Below are 12,892 nucleotides of genomic sequence, written 5' to 3'. Positions count from 1 at the left end.
TCCTCCCTGGCCCGGGCCCTGGTCAGGGCACATGCAGGAGGCAACCAATCCATGTGTTTCTCTCCCATCAATGTTTCTCTCTGTCTTTCCCTCTCTTCCACTCTCCCTAAAAATCAATGGAAAAATATCCTCGGGTGAGGATTAACAAAACAAAACAAAAAAGATAATGAACAGATCAATCACATCCAAAAGTTTCCTCATGACCCTTTATATAATCTCTCCATCTCCCTCCGTGTAGCCCTCCACCCCCCAGACCCATACCCAGACTTGCAAGAAAAGACACTATTCATTATTCTCAGTACTGGACACTGTTCCTTCTAAACCTTTGCATGGTCCTTCCCTAGCTTCACATACTTTCCTCACACACTCATGCTGATCAGTACTCTGCAGAATACAGTAGTCTTTTCTTATCTGTGGGGAATATGTTACAATTCCTACAGTAGATGCCTAAAAGCACAGATAGTACTGAACCTTATATATACTATGGTTTTCCTATATATTCATACCTATGATAAAATTTAACTTATAAATTAGGCACAGATAAACAATAAAGAGTTTTTAAAAATTAGGCACAGTGAGAGATTCACAACAATAAGATAGAACAATTATAACAATACACGGTAAAAAGTTACATGAACGTGGTCTCTCTCTCAAAATATATTGTACTAAGAGCTCTCTTTCTCTCAATATCTTATTGTACTATATTGCCTTATCTCTTACTGGAGGTAATTTTCGGCTTCTCTTTGGCATATCCAAATTGCCAGCATCACTACTCTTGCGCTTTGGGCCATTATGAAGTCAAATAAGGGTAACTGGAACACAAGCACTGTGATACTGCAACGGTCGATTTGATAACCCAGACAACTACTGACTAATGGGTGGGAAGCATGTACAGTGTGGATGTGCAGGACAAAGGTATGATTCATGTCCCCGGCAGAGGGACCAGGATGGCTCCAGATTGCATCACGCTACTCAGAACAGCATGCAATTTAAAATTTATGAATTGTTTATCTCTGGAACTTTCCACTTATATTTTCTGAATGTGGTTGAATGCGGGTAACTGAAACCGCAGAATAGAAAACAGTGGATAAGAGGGCTACTGTACTCACGGGAGTCCCTCTGCAGCTCTCCTGAATATTTTCTCTGAACATCTCTCTTCTCTCTACACAGTGAACTTGAATTGCTTTGATCTCCCTTGACTCTTAGCTCAATTTCTTCAACTCACGGAGTTTTCTGCCTCCTCCTTAAATTATCCCTCCCTGCACTACGGCCTGAACTCTTTCTCCAGGCAGTAAGCAAGGGTAGTCATAGGGCTCACCTCCTTTGTTTCCTGTCTCTCAAAGATGACTGTCTTTATTTGCCTGCTGTCCAATGTCTTGGGAACCATTGGTTCATATTTTGTCCAATTCCTCAGTTGTTTAAATTAGGGGTATAAATCTTCTCCCATCTTGGCTAGAAGAGGAGGTTGCTCATAGCACTTTTGTTTGTTATAAAAATTTTAAAGGGCAATAAAATTTTCCATAATAAGCTGTAGGAAAATGTTTGTTATAAATTTAGTAAGCAGACTTGGAAAATTGGTTTAGTTTTTCAACTTCTTAAATACAAGGGCATGGGACTATTAAGAAGATCAATATCCATTGTAACCAATGTTTTAAGTAAAAGGATGAACTGAATAAAGGATTACAAATGAATGAATGAGGAGACATGACTTCTGATTTCTTTTCTCCATTTTCTTACTGTACTTTCTCTCCAATGTCTGCCTACTCTCTGAAATTTAAACTTTACCACTCAACCCATCCATCCATCCACTAATCAATTATCAAATGCTAATGAGTGGCAGGGATAAAATGAATTATAAGACAGGAAACCTCATGTAACGTGTTCACACATGGTGGGAGAGAGTTCTATTGTCATAGAGGTGTGAATAAAATGCTGAGGCAATGTGGAGAGTGGAGTCATTATCTTGGGGTGGGACTGGTGAACAGATCATAGAAAGCCTCTCCTGGGAAGATACATTTAAAATGGGTATTGAAGAATGAGCAGCATTTGGCTCGGCGGAGATGGGAGGAAGGAGGCATTTGAGAGAGAGGGAATGAGGTAGGAAAAAGTGAGTAGGGAAAAAACAGTAAGTTCTATTTCTAGAGTGGTGAAAAGCTGATCATGGCTGGAGTAGAGGGGAATGGGGCGGGGGAGCGGCTGTGACTTGGCAGGAAATTAGGCTGCAGAGGTTTGGGGAGCCAGGCTCTAAAGAACTGTGAGCACCAAGCCAAGGAATCTAGATGTTAATCTTCCAACAGCCTCAATTTCTGAGCAGAGATGAGACATAGTCAGAGGTGGGTCCTGGATTTTCTAGGAGAGGAAGTTAGCAAGATGGCTCTGAAGGAGGCTGCCGAAGCCACCCAAGAAAGAATATGAGTCCCTGAACACAGACAGGGAGGATGTGGACTAATGCAAGAGACATTTCTTCAGGCGAATCTGCAGTGTACGGTAACCAATTGCACACTAAGAATGAATGCGAGGGAGACTTGAAGATAAGTACCTCTAGATTTTCTAATTTGAGAGAATTGACAGATGTTTTGTCATTAACTAAGATGGAGAGAGCAGGCAAAATAAGTTTGAATTATCTTTTAGTCCCTCTGGGTTTGGGGTTTTCATGAATCATTCAGGTGGAGAGTATTAGCAGCCAACTGGACCTCAAGGAGAGAGGTTTGAGAGTTAATGGTCTAATGTCATACTTAGAATGATCAAATTGGCTTTATCATAGTACATAAAATGAGAAGAAAATATAGCATTCTTTTTATCTGAAAAACTTGAATAAAGAATTTTGTACTTCAAATATCTATCAAGCAAAGATATTTATGCAGGCCAATTTCTAAGCATCCCAGTGCATGAGATAAAATTCTGACATATGCTCTTTCAGTGAGCTAAGGGATTTGAGGTATTCTCATCAGCTTTCATAAATTCTAGAATTTTATGTGGCATAATAATGTTCATCAGTGAAAATGAAAATGTCAGACATGAGGCATATATCATTGTAGATTTTTTTTAAAGCAGTGACCACAGGCACAGAAAAGGAAGAGGGTTGGCTACAGGAGATTATCAGGAGTCAGTGCTGAGCCCTTTTTTCAAAGAGTTGCTATTTTAAGGTCAATTCTGATTTAAATATTCATGGTACTAAATAAACAGGAGAACTTGGGTAAGCCTGAGTCAGCCTCACGCCCTCAATTGATCTCATCAACCAAGACATATTCTAACTCAACCATTTTATGAACCCGTGAAAGTGAGATCTATTTGAGGAGGAAGTGATTTGGTTTGACCTTCAAGCAGTGGAAAAGAAAACACTTGCCACTTCAGGAGGACTTCCTCAGAGGAAGCTCTGCTTCAGACAGCAGAAACCTACTGGCATTTCCCAGGCTTCTGGAATGTCAGAAATATTGGCTACAACCTTTGTTTTCATAAGGACTACATATTTGAGCATTATTGGTGGACAACTTTGTTAGTGCCAGTTAGCCCAAAGCTCTTACTAAGTTCTTTCTTTCCTTAACTCTTATGGTCCAGTGTCATATGTCATGACGAGGCTCCTAGAAACTCCCTTCTCCAAGGCTACAAGATGTTGGCAGAGAGGAGAAACACATCTTTCCTGAATTCTAATGGTCCCCCAGATATGGGATGGTCCTATTTCTCTATTCTAGAGTCAGACCACCCTAACAGGGCTTGAACATAATTTAAATTCAATAGGATGAAAGAAAAAAGTATTATTTAAAATGAGAGACCTTTGAAAGAGTGAAAGATGCCAACTGAAATGGAGTGTTTGTGACAAAAATCTTCAGTCAATACGTTTTTCAAATTCTTTCAGTTGTTGATTCTCAAATACTTATGCTAATGACAACCACAGGAAAAGCACAGATGTTGGAAATGTACCAAACCCAAGACTAATTCTAGCCAACTAATTCTTTTCACCAAATATCCTGCAAGAGCATCTTACAAGAAGCTCAGGTACCAGTGGCATCTCTCTACTCTCTCTTGAGGGAGTCAAGCTCATTCTTTTTCAGGTTCCAACCCACAATGATAATCAGTTTCCTTCTGCTCAGCGAGTGTACAAGCTATGTGAGCTTGATGACAGTCCAGCACAGGTGTACATCCGGCACTGATTTGGCCTGGATGGCTCAGGATAATTATCAGAGTCGTGAAGCCAGCTATTCCATTGGTGGGTCATATTTGTGTCACCAGTCACATTGCCATGATGACCATCTTTGACAGACACATTCTTGACACTGAAGCCCACATGGTCCCCAGGAAGAGCGTCCCTTAGAACTACATGGTGCACCTCAGTAGACTTTATTTACTTCAGTTGAAACATTGACTGGAGCAAAGGTGACCACCATGCTGGGTTTGAGGACCAGTCTCCACTCAGCCCGCAGAAACAGTACCGATACCACCAGTTTTGTAGAAATCCGGGAGAGGCAGACACAGGGCTTGTCAACTGGACGAGCTGGTGGCAGGATGCAATCCAGAGCTTCAGGCAGCGTGGTTCCAGTGGCCTTGCCATCTTCACAGGTGACTTTCCATCCCTTGAACCAAGGCATGTTAGTGTTGTCACATTCCAACCAGAAATTGGCACAAATGCTACTGTGTCAGGCTTTTAGCCAATTTTCTTAATGTAGGTGCTGACTTCTTTAACAATTTCCTCTTATCTCTTCAGGCTGTAGGGCGGTTCAGTGGAATCCATTTTGTTAACACCAACCATCAGTGGTTTCACACCCAGTGTATAGGCCAGAAGGGCATGCTCATGGGTCTGCCCATTCTTGGAGATACCTGCTTCAAATTCAGCAACACCAGCAGCAACAATCAGGGCAGCACAGTCTGCCTGAGATGCACCTGTAATCATGTTTTTGATGAAGTCTCTGTGTCCTGGGGGCATCAGTGATGGTCACATAATACTTGCTGGTCTCCAATTTCCACAGGGAGATAGCAGTGGTGATACCACACTCACATTCAGCTTTCAGTTTACCCAAGAACCATCACAGCAGCCTCCTTATCACGTTTTTAATGCTTCTTTTGTCAATCCCAACACATTTGTAGATCAGATGGCCAATAGTGGTAGACTTACCAAAAACTATATGTCCAATGATGATGATGTTGATATGAGTCTTTTCCTTTCCTATTTTGTCTTAGATTTATCAGTGATTTTCATAACACTTGTGTTCCGATGACAAACCCATTGTGAAAAAGCAACACTTAGTAATTTTATTCTTATAAAGCAAATCTGCTCTTTCCATGAATACAGGGAAGAGAGAGAGCAAGTAAAAACAGAAAGGGCAAGGGGAATCTCCAAATAGACCACTGTTTGCCCTCTTGGTATTTTACTGATGTTCAATATGCTTACATTGAAACAAGAGTCTGGAATGCTCTAAAACTCTGACTAAGAGGATGGCCTCCATGGGCAAATTAAACTTTCTTTCTCATTCATAACCTCAACCACAAAGTTAAACTAGAACCCTATTCTTTTTTAATTTCATGAGTAAAAAATGCACTGAAAACCATTACTCTAGCCAGAATGAGTGATATTTCCTCCAGATCTAGTTTCTGACAAATAGTACATCCTAAAGTAGGTAGCTGACTAAGTCCTTAGTCACAAAAACAGAAGTTTTTCATCTGAAGTCAGTCTTTTCCCCTCCAAGTTGGCCAGGTTGCCCAATCTGCTCTGGGACACTGGAGCTCCCTGAGTAAATTAGAAACCTAACCTCAGGGGAGTGAGGTACTCAGAGGAAAACCCCAGCATCCTGTACACTCTGCTGTAGCAGCACCCAAAGACATTTAGGCAAGAAAATGCAAATCATTTGACATAATCTAAGAATTAGTATCCTACGTGGTCTGATACTAGGGAGCCTGGGAACACCCTGATGTCACCTCCCCCCACAGGGCTATGCTTTTCTGAAGTAAGGTTCTAATCCTTCCTCAAAGGTCAAGTGATTAAGGCTCCTTCAATTTTGTGAGTCACATCTTCCTGTGAATGCATACCCTGAAAGAAGGTTTGGAGAGACGAAGAAAGAGAGAAAGAAGAACAATGTAGGTTAGGGGGTACATATCAGACCCCAGATCAGATCCTTGGAGAACTGGGTGCCTTTATGAAAGTTATTTTACTTCTATGAGCACCATCTACACATGACAATTGATCTAACTCTAAGACTCGACGATCTTACCTCCCTTTCCCCTTCCTTCCTGTTTTTTGCCCATTCTCTTTCTTTCTCTTTCTTTTCTACAAGTATTTGTTGAGACCCTACTATGGCTTTGTTCTAGGCATTGGGAATATAAACTGTAAACAAATTAGACTAAGTTGCCATCCTGTATATCTTACATTCTAGTGGGAAAAACATAAATAAATAGATATATAATACAGATAGTCCTCACTTTACATTGTTATGTATGCATTTTAGTTACCATTGTTTATTTAGCAAAAGTCCCCCAATAGCACATCTGAGTTATTGCGTAAAGTACAAATTTCACTACTAGCCCTCCAGTCCACAAATCACTATGTAAATGACAAATGCATAGTATGGTCAGTGATCAATCACATCCCTACTTTTCAAGTCAGTCAGTGACTGGTCACTGCTCATCCGTTGTTCAGTTCACACAAGGACAGCAAAGTATGTAGCTGTGGTGCCTCCTTGTCTCCCAGCAATAGAGAGGTACTCCAGGCAAAATAATTTAACTTTTACAGCACTATACTGTCGGAAAATGCTCCAGGTCACCTTAATTCTCTTGAATGGAAAAGTAAAAATTTACTTTTTACTACCAAACACAATTTCATTAGTCTATCCAATGGACCATGAAATAATTTCAACCTTTAAAGCCTATTAGATGGAATTTCAGATAGGCTATTGATGCTACAATGACCTATTCAGAGGTACAGGGAGGGAGGGAGGGAGGGAGGGAGGGAGGGAGAGAGAGAGAGAGAATTTCATGTAATTTTTAAGCTGAGTTTTGGGAAAAAATAAGACAGAAGGCATGCAATTAAGAATATTCAGGCATCCAGCAAGTAGTATGTACACAGCATGTCAAGAACTTTTATTGCACTGTGTAAGTAACTTGACAGGTTTCCAATCAAAGGTAAATGGAGATATAGAAGAAATAGCTGACAGTGGGAATGTTAACACACTGTAGCTGTTTGAGGGGCTCTAGATTTGAAGCCAGAGGAACTTAATAAAGGCAAATTTATAGGCATAATGCAGAAAGTTATTATGACATACAATGAAAAGGATGAAGACAGCCTAGAGGAAGCCACACTAGTGAAAAACTTCACATTAAAGGAACTTTCAGAGGTTTTCCATGACATTGAAAACACAAAGGACAAAATGTTGGAAGCTGATCCAAACTTGGAAAGGAGTATGACCTTTCACAAAGTAATATAAATAATGTTCTCTTCTTAGCATAAATTTTACAGTGAGAAGAGGCATGAGTTGTACACTTGAAACCTGTATGGTTTTGTGAATCAATGTCACCCCAATAAATTCAATTAAAATTTTTTAAATAAATAAAAAAATAGAGATGAGCACTGGTCAAACTCCTCTTCATAAGTTTTTCTTAGTTGTGGCAAAATATAGAGCATAACATTTACCATTTTAACCATTTTTAAATGTACAGTTAAGTGTCATTAAATATATTCACACTCTTGTGCAACACCACCACCATCCATCTCCAGAACTTTTTCATTATCCAACACTGAGATTATATTCATTAAACACAAACTCCCCATCCCTTCCACCCCCAGCCCCTGCTAACCACTTCTACTTTCTGTCTCTATGAATTTGACTATTCTAGTTCCTTTTGTGTTCAGTTTATTTCACTTAGCAGGTCTTTAAGATTCATTCATGTTGTGGCATGCATTAGAATTTACTTCCTTTGTCAAGGCTGAATAATATTCTATTGTATGTACAGGGTGGGACAAAAGCAGGTTTACAGGTGTTTTGTATGGAAAATAATACAGTAATTAATAAATAATAATACAAGAATAAACTGTGTGTTTCATGTACTCACAACTGTAAACCTACATTTGCCCCACCTTATGTATACTATATTTTGTTTATCCCATTTGGGTGGTTTCTACCTTTTGGCTATTATGAATAATGCTGCTATGAATATTTGTATGCAAATATCTGTTCAAGTCCCTGGTTTTGACTCTTTTGGGTATATATCTCAAAGTGCAAGTAAATTGTTGGATTATAGAATAATTCTATGTTTAATTTTTTGTGGAACTGTCATACTGTCTTTTACAGTGTATGCACCATTTTATATATCACCAACAATGCACAATGGGTCCAATTTCTCCGTATCTTTGACAACACTTGCTATTTTCTGTTTCTTTTCATAATAGCCATCCTAATGGATTTGAAGAGGTATCCCATTGTGTTTTGATTTGCATTTCTGTAATGATGATTAGTGGTGTTGAACACCTTTTCACATATCTTTTGGCAATCAATATATCTTCTTTTGAGAAATTCCCACTGAATCGGTACTTTTTATATAGAAACTAGTGGCCCAGTGCACGAAATTCATGCACATTAAAAGGGAATTAATTAGAGGAAATATTTTAATATTGCTATTTGCCCTTTCTCTATAATAGAAGTGTCAGAGATGAAAGAAAATTAGTAAAATATGTATGAAAAATTTCCCTTCTGTCAGAGTCTGGGGCTGCGGGACCCAGAGTCAAGTCCCCGCCCACCCACATGCACCTAAAAATCACGTGAGACCCATCTCCAGCCCCATTGGACAAGATCCAGACCTGGCCAGCCCCACACCCGTCAAGCCCCGCCAGGCAGGGGGGTGGGGGGGGCACAGCCTCAGGTCCCCTGGCCCAGTGCTGGGGTGGGGGACACGGCCTGAGGTCCCCTCGTCAAGCCCTGCTGGGCAGGGGGCACAGCCTTAGGTCTCCTACCCTGGCCCAGCGCCACACAGCCTCAGGTCCCCGCTGATTGCTCATTACAGCTCATTACGGGAACTCTGCCTCCGCTGTGGGCTCAGCCATATTGTGACAGCGTGGTGGAGTGAGGGTCAATTTTCATATTGCCTCTTTATTATATAGCATAATACATTTTTTAATTATGATTAACATTTATTTAAATAGAAAATATATATGGTATCTACATATTTCAAAATAGATAATATACACCTTTAACTGTATCTATAACTTATAGATAAGTTTACTATAAATTTATAAATCCCTACTACTCAAGGAAATCTACAGATTTAATGCAAGCCCTATTAAAATACTAACAGCATATTTCACAGATCTAGAACAAATACTCTAAAAATGTATATGGAATCAAAAAAGACCCGAATAGCTACAGCAATCTTGAGGAAGAAAAACAAAGTTAGAGGAATCACAATACCAGATTTCGAGTAACACTACAAAGCCACTGTAATCAATAGCCTGGTACTGGCACACAAACAGGCATATAGATCAATGGAACAGAACAGAGACCCCAGAAATCGGCCCAAGCCATTATACTCAATTAATATTTGACAAAGGAGGCAAGATAACACAATGGAGTTAAGACAGTCTCTTCAATAAATGGTGTTGGGAAAATTGGACAGTTACATGCAAAAAAAATGAAACTAGACCACCAACTTATACCATACACAAGAAAAACTCAAAATGGATAAAAGACTTAAATGTAAGTCATAAAACCATAAAAATTCTAAAAGAAACCATAGGCAGCAAAATCTCAGACATGTCTCATAGCAATATGTTTATGGATACATCTCCTACAGCAAAGGAAACTAAGTAAAAAACAAACAAATGGGACTACATCAAAATAAAAAGCTTCTGCTCAGCAAAAGAAACCATCAACAAAACCAAAAGGGAGCCCACTGTATGAGAGAACTTATTTGGCAATGACGTCCGATAAGGGTTAATCTCCAAAATATATAAGGAACTCATACAACTTAACAAAAGTAAGACAAACAATCCAATTAAAAAATGGGCAAACAACCTAAATAGACACTTTTTCAAAGAGGACATACAGAAAGCCAAGAGACATATGAAAAAACGCTCAAAGTCACTGATCATCAGAGAGATGCAAATTAAAACAACAAGGAGGTATCACCCTATACCAGCCATGGGCAAACTACGGCCCGTTTGAAATGAATAAAACTAAAAAAAAAAAAAAGACCGTACCCTTTTATGTAATGATGTTTACTTTGAATTTATATTAGTTCACACAAACACTCCATCCATGCTTTTGTTCCGGCCCTCCGGTCCAGTTTAAGAACCCACTGTGGCCCTCGAGTCAAAAAGTTTGCCCACCCCTGCCCTATACCGTCAGAATGGCTACCATCAACAAATCAACAAATGACAAGTGCTGGTGAGGATGTGGAGAAAAAGGGAACCCTGGTACACTGCTGGTGGAAATGAAACCATTATGGAAAACAGTATGGAGTTTCCCCAAAAATTTAAAAATGGAATTGCCATTTGACCCAGTGATCCCACTTCTAGAAATATATCCTAAAAACCCAAAATACCAATCAGAAAGAATATACGCACTCCTATGTTCATAGCAGCACAATTTACAACAGCCCAAGTGCCCATCAGTAGATGGGTGGATAAAAAAGCTGTGGTACATTTATACCATGGAATATTATGCAGCAGTAAAAAATAAAAATCTCTTACCTTTTGAGACAGCATGGAGGGACCTGGAGAGTATCATGCTAAGTGAAATAAGTCAGTCACAGAAAGACAAGTATCACATGATCTCAGTCATATGTGTAACCTAAGTAACAAAATAAACATGAACAGAGTGGATCCAGAGACCTGGAAGCCTGGAACAGAGTGCAGAATCTCGGAGGGAAGGTAGGGGGAGGGAGGTGGGGAGAAGTTCAACCAAAGACCTTGTATGCATATATGCATGGCCCATGGACACAGACAATGGGGTGGTGAGGGCCTGGGGCAGGGTTGGGGAGGGTTGGAGGGGGTCAATGGGGGGAAAAAGGGGACATACATAATACTTTCAACAATAACAAGTGTTTTTTTTTAAAGGAATGAAGTACTAACAGCGCCCTCAGCGGTCCCGGATCTGACTCCTGCTTCAACAGTGTTTGGATAGAACAGACCCAGGGATGCCCCTTCTTCCAACCTCCAACCACCCTCCACCGTCTTTTCCAGTCACCACCTTCGGCACCACCCCCAAGACCAGCCAACACACCTTAACTCCTTACTGCTGAACAACCCTGAGCTCCCAAATTCGTCAAATTATTCCCCAGGTGGAGGCTGCTGTCAACCGCCTGGCCCCTCTGCCTCTGCGGGCTCCACGCCTACCTCTCTCTGTTTCCACCGTGAGGACGTGGCTCTGGAGGGGGGCACTTCTTCAGAGAGTTGGCCGAGAAGAAGCGGGAGGGCGCTGAGCTTCTCTTAAAGGTGCAAACCCAGCGTGGTGGCCGCATTCTCTTCCAGGACGCGCTGAGGCCTCCCCAGAGGAGTGGGCAGGACTCAGGCCGCCCTGGAGGAGCCTGACGCAGGCCCTTCTGGAGCTGCTGCTCTGGTTCTACCCACACAGACCCTCAGCCCCGTGACTCCCCACAGAACCACTTCCGGGTGAGGAGGTGAAACTCAAGAAGATGGGCCACACCTGACTCACCTCCGCAGGCTGCCGGCCCCCAGGTGGGGCGGGGCCAGTATCTCTTCGAGAGGCTCCCCCTCAAGCAGGACCAGGAGCCTGTGGAGCCCAGAGCCTTTGAGGGGCCCCTCTGCATCCCCTGGGGTCTGGCTTTTGCCTGAGCCTCTCCCCAAAACTACTAGCCAGTCTTTTAACCACCCTGAGGCCCTCTCCCATGCATTGGACCAAATGAAGCAAGAAAGCTTTTTGCAGAAAAGAAAAAAAAAGACAGAAGGATGGTTGTTTCTGTAATGGCCCTTTCAGCTGGCTGTAGACCATTTTGTTGCTCATCATGGAATAAGAGCAGTGGTTTTCAAACTAATTGGATTATTTCAAAGCAGGAAATAGAGTGTATATTATGGGCCAACACATAGCTACACATAAAACCATATAAGTAACTGAATAACAGTTTCAAAGGCTGACATGAACCTTATATTATTTTTAGCACATGCCATGCATATATTCTATTTTGTATTTTATAGAATTACTCTTTTTCAATTATATATGTACATAATAAATTTATAATAAATTTATCTGTAAGTTATGGAAATAATACATTTTAATTCTCAGTACTCTTAATGTTTTAAAATACAGTATAGTAAATAAATATTTATTTTATAAGTTTTTTTTTTCATTTTCCTACACATTTATAACCAAGAATGGGAGAGTTTTTAATATTTCAACAAAAATTTTAAAGGTCACTCATGGAGCAATCGTAATTTTTTCCATTTATTATTAGTAATGTCTTGCATGGTTTCAACTTGCATGGCCATTTTTATGGTCCCCCACTACCATGCAAAGTGAGGACTTCCTTTAGAGCAGCGGTTCTCAACCTGTGGGTCGTGACCCCTTTGGCGGTCAAACGACCCTTTCACAGGGGTCGCCTAAGACCATCCTGCATATCAGATATTTACATGACGATTCATCACAGTAGCCACATTACAGTTATGAAGTAGCAACGAAAATAATTTTATGGTTGGGTCACAACATGAGGGACTGTATTTTAAGGGCCAGAAGGTTGAGAACCACTGCTTTAGAGTGTCAGATTAGTGATAAGGGATATGGAAATAATGCAGGAGGAGGGAATAGGGAGTGATAGACTGTGATGGGATAATGGACTATTTATGTCAGTTATCAGGAAATGCCACGCTGGGAAAGTGAAATTTGAGTAGAGGCATAAACTGAGTGAGGAAGCCAGCCATACCCCTGCCCATGGGAAGAGCTTTCCAGGCTTGGGGAAT

General features: G+C 40.8%; 1 pseudogene; it reads right to left on the bottom strand.

Annotated features, from left to right (window-relative positions):
- Nucleotides 1-4,038: 4,038 nt before the first annotated feature.
- Nucleotides 4,039-6,617, bottom strand: LOC102439865 (annotated as a pseudogene).
- Between the last annotated feature and the right edge of the window lie 6,275 nt (nt 6,618-12,892).

Source organism: Myotis lucifugus, unplaced genomic scaffold (assembly GCF_000147115.1).
Source record: "Myotis lucifugus unplaced genomic scaffold, Myoluc2.0 scaffold_76, whole genome shotgun sequence".
Classification (NCBI taxonomy): Eukaryota; Metazoa; Chordata; class Mammalia; order Chiroptera; family Vespertilionidae; genus Myotis; species Myotis lucifugus.
Note: the sequence above shows the minus strand (reverse complement) of the source record. Positions and strands in the feature narration are given on the sequence as shown.